At 38.6% G+C, this 4,982-nt stretch overlaps 1 non-coding gene across 1 annotated transcript; it reads left to right on the top strand.

The window, feature by feature from the left end:
- The first annotated feature begins 3,238 nt into the window (after window positions 1-3,238).
- Window positions 3,239-3,374, top strand: LOC125191425 (small nucleolar RNA Z247). Its single transcript, XR_007171109.1, has one exon. It is a non-coding gene; the product is annotated as a small nucleolar RNA Z247 (small nucleolar RNA).
- Window positions 3,375-4,982: the final 1,608 nt, after the last annotated feature.

The raw sequence follows: 4,982 nt of genomic DNA, 5'->3' as shown, positions 1-4,982 counted from the left end.
ATACTCCCTCTGTTCGTGAATAGGAGTCATGTTTTCCTATTGTAGTCAATCCGAGAATAAGAGTCTCGGTTCACTTTTACCATGAATGGTAATAGGGTCCCACCTCCCACTAATTCATTTCACTCACATTTTATTTAAAACTAAATATACAAGTGAGATATATATTTCACTAACTTTTTTCCACTGATTTTTCTTAACATTTCTTAAAATACGTGTCGTTCATAAATGGGACTCCTAACTGTGGGCGGAGGGAGGGAGTATATAACTAATTTGTTTTTAGTTGTAGATAAGTGTAACTAATTGCAACTTGCAAGCCACACGTAATTCCGCTCCTATATGGAGTACTATACATTAAAGTACTAACATACTAATAAAACAAATATAAAAAGGTTGTTTACGTGGCTAGCTTGAAATAGCATAGAGAGGGGGACCAATTTCAATTTCAGAAAATACAGTAGTGATTAATAATTGAACGAAATTGTGGGCATAATTAGGGAGGCAGCAAGATTAGGACACGCGTATGCATGAGATCACAACGTACGTGAAAATCGCTGATTATTACAAACTTTCATAATCAATTATCAATTATTGTGTAAAACGCGCGCATCCTTTCTCACAAATAGCAAGATTTAAGATTGAGGTCAAACATTATTATACTTGGCGCTAACTGTTCACTCTAATTCAGACCAATCACGCTATCTCACTTGCGCTGTACTTGGATGTATCATGTCATGTGTGTATAGTAAATCACATTAATCATTGATTTTTATATAAAAAATAAGATCGAGTAAATGTTTAAATTCAATGTGCATGCTTTCTAGAAAACACTAATTGAATCACATTTGCTCCTATATATCATAATGCAAACAGATTAAGACTAAAACAATAAAGTACTTAATGGCTTGAATAATTGGTTCTGAATTTGATTTAGAACAATCTTAATTATTTTATTAATAATCAAGCACTTATAAGTGCTAATATACCCAACTCCTACATGGCTGTATAGTTATTGATAATTAGTCTCACAATCTAATCAGCGATGACTAGCTAATTTAAGTTTGTTCAATCCCAAAAATAAGGTGCTAAATCTCCAAAGTAGACCATATAAAACAGCATATAACTTCGGTGGATTATCTGTTAACGTAATTTTTTCATCTTCTACTACTCATAGCTGTTCGTTTCCCCCAGCAATTCATTGATTGATTAGAAAAGTGAGATATGAGTCAACTTTTATTGGATCTATTTTAGGATATGAGGATCATAGGTATTTGTGGCTAGTGTGCCTGGTTTACTATTCTCATCAATTTCATTAATATTCTATTGAAAAAGCGAGTTTGTATTTTATTAGGAGTAGTTAATTATAGTAATATAGAATAGTAGTAGTATAATTTAAGTTGAGGTTTGCGTAAATTCATGTTTGCAGCCATGCAATGTAAGTGCATTCATTGGGTGATTTTTTATAATATGATGGAGTGGAACACGTGGCTTCAGAAAGTCGAGAGGCTTCTAGGCGAGAGTAAAATAACATAAGTCTTCTGAAATAGTAATTCAATATGGGGAATTAAGAAACAATGAAGAAATTATTTTGAGTTGATCGCAAATTAATTAGCCAAATGTAGCTGTCGTGCCTCAGTATGAACGAATCATAGTCATTGGTCACTTTAATTTACATTTATATATTTGTAATGCGTTAGCATATTATTGGCTCTTGGCATTAACAAATGAAGGGATAATCGAGAAGATATATAATGAGAATATCCAAATAGCGCACAATTTCCTTTATTGGTTGAAGTTGGAGTTTGTTTTGTATGGTAAGAAACAGAGCACGTCCACAAACTTAGTTAAACTACTATGGCCAATCCCTTATAGTCTTGGTCTCCACGTTCCACAACCAACATGAGATATCATAACAATCCCTGATCATTAATTGTTGTATATGAGAATCCCTTTCTTGCCACTTTGGGCATCCCATAACACATAAAACAAACGCCCCTTCAATCACAAAAACCGAACCTACATGGAATTTTATAATGTACTCCTAGTACTATAAAGAAAAATATAGACTAAAGAAAAATATAGACTAAGGACCCGTTCACTTTCTTAGTTATGGCAAGAAATGCCTCCAAATCTAGGCATTTACCGTCGTTCACTGTCCAAGATATATTTAATGGAAGCCCTAGAATTGGTCTAGGGCCCGCACTATTCGCTCTAAAACACCCAGAAATAAATATTGCTAACAAGGTGGTTTTCATCTCTGATCCACCAAGAAATGAGGTGTTGAAACTACCCACGACTTGATGAATGAAGAAACGAGCTCGACCGAAAAATATGGATGTAATGCAACACGTGTGGATATTGCTCGTGAAGATAAGGAATCCAAAGCAGTTCCACCTCAGCTCATGAATTGGAAAGCTGCTCTGTTGGGCCACTAACAACGTGTGTGAAATGGTGGTTAGAAGAAAGGATGATGGACCATGATCTAGTTAGTTTCAGATTGCACGTTCTGTCAGTTGCAGTAGATGACTATATATATAGCTTATTTTGTAACTTGTTGATGACTCGTGAAATCAAAATTAGAAATGCAATTCAAAACTTGCACAATGAAGTTCTTTTGCCTACTTTCCTTTGTTGCTATTTTTGTTTATGGTATCAGAGCAGGTGCCTAGGCCCTGACTCTATACCTTTTCACCCTCATTTTTTTTCTCCTACAACGACAGAATCAGATTCAAACTCAACCACAACCCCACATGCTTCCGCACAAAACTCTCTCCCACGTATCTCTACACCAGTGCTCTCACACAATCACCCCATTTCAGTCAAACTGAATGATGATAATTTTCTCATTTGGAAACAGCAGATCCTTGCCATTGTGCGAGGATATCGTTTGGAGCCTCACTTGACAGGAAGCCTACCGATCCCACCGGAATTCATAGCGGTGAACGGATCAGAACAAATGGAGGTGAATGAAGATTTTCTGGCTTGGCATAGTCAGGATCAGCTACTCTCGGCGTGGATACAAGCGTCGTTGTCAGATAGCGCCTTGATTTTGGTGGTTGGGCTGAGCAGCGCAAAAGATGTTTGGAATGCTCTTGAAACTAATTTTGCAAGCCAATCGAAGGCGAAAGTGATGCAATTTAGGCTGCAGTTGCAGACCTTGAAGAAGGAAGGTCTCTCCATGAAGGATTACCTTAACAAAGTAAAGTCATGTTGTGATCTGCTTGGGGCCGCAGGATGCCGAGTTCTTGAGCAAGATCAAATCCTATACATCCTTGCAGGTTTGGGCCACGAGTATGATTCTGTGATGGTAACGATCACTTCAAGAGGTGATATGTGGACAGTGCAAGATGTCACTGCACTCTTGCTTAGTTTCGAATCGAGACTGGATAGTGGAAAGCAATCAACTGTGGAAGCGGATGGAGTGCTACCAACTGCAAATTTCGCCCAGGTTACTGGGCAAAGAAGGGACAACAACTATCAAAGTAATCGAGGAGGATTCTATGGAAAAAATGAAGGAGGTCGAGGACACTTCGGGGGCAGATCATCGAGGGGAGGTCGTGGAGGAAGAGGCTTTACTTCCAAAATCATTTGTCAATTGTGCCAAAAACCAGGACATGGAGCAGATAGGTGCTGGCACAGATTTGAACAAACCTTCACTCCACAGCCAATTCAACAAGGCAGGCAGCAACAACAATCCAATCCCTCTGCCAACATGGTTCAAACTCGAGTTCATCAGCCACTTCCTCTTCCATCCATCAGACCTCGATCAGAGTACAACTTTGAGGGTAGCCAACTGATTTCTTGGTACCTGGATTCGGGAGCCACAAACCACATCTCTAATGACCTTTCGAACCTCAACATTAGCAGTGAGTATCATGGAGGTAAACAACTTATTTTGGGGAATGGTTCTAGTGTTGACATTGATCATGTTGGTGGAGGATTTGTCCTGTTTCTTCACAATGCTCTAAACCTCTTTTTCTCAAAAATTTGCTTCATGTCCCTGCTATCACTAAAAATCTGTTGAGTGTGTCACTATTTGCTAGAGATAATGGAGTATTTTTTGAATTTCACTCTACTCATTGTCTTGTTAAGGACTAGGACAGCCAACAAACAATCCTCAAGGGTTCTCTTGATCAAGGTCTTTACCGCTTCTTTCTGCCTAAGTCTGCTGTCATTTCAACACCTCCAAATCCAGCAGTTCTTCCTCCTACAGCATGCTCAGCCACCTTAGCTTCCTCTTCCAGCATTGGTGTTTCTAGTGTAGGCCTATGGCATAGGAGATTAGGTCATCCATCTTTCAGCATTGTAACACATGTTCTAAATGGATGTAATATTCCTTTTGATTCAATGAAAACATCTCCTCTTTGTCATCCATGTTGTGTCTACAAAGCTCACAGGCTCCCATATTCTGATTCTAAATCTACATACTCTCATCCTCTTGAACTTGTTCATAGCGATTTATGGGGTCCTTCCCCGACAACTTCAAGATGTGGATACTCCTATTATGTTACCTTTATTGATCAATTTAGTAGACATACTTGGATTTACCTCTTGAAGTTGAAAAGTGATGTCTATGCTGCATTTAAGAACTTTAAAGCTGTGGCTGAAAATCTTTTGTCTACCAAAATTAAAGTTCTTCAAAGTGATTGGGGAGGAGAGTTTCAAGGATTATCTGGCTTTCTGAAAGATAGTGGAATTCATCACCGTTTGTCATGCTGATAAGGCTAATTTCATGCATCGGTAATGTGCAAAAAATGTTATAAATTGCTGGGTCCTAACACGTTTCCTAAGCCAGGTGTGTGAAGAAAATCGCTAGATCAAGGAAGTAATGAAGGAGATGGTCTAGCGAGAGAAAAGGACGAAATGAGCAGGATTTACAAGGAAAATTGGCGTGACGGGGGAGTCTACAGCTGAGGGCAACAAAGTCATTATCAATACCTCGCTGGACCCACTAAAGCGCCTATAAATAGAGAGGAGCATGCAGC

This window comes from Salvia hispanica, chromosome 5 (genome assembly GCF_029641045.1).
Source record: "Salvia hispanica isolate PSC_SH4W2 chromosome 5, Shi_PSC_v1, whole genome shotgun sequence".
Lineage (NCBI taxonomy): Eukaryota > Viridiplantae > Streptophyta > Magnoliopsida > Lamiales > Lamiaceae > Salvia > Salvia hispanica.
The sequence above is the reverse complement of the archived record's forward strand: the minus strand, read 5'-3'. Positions and strand labels throughout refer to the sequence as shown.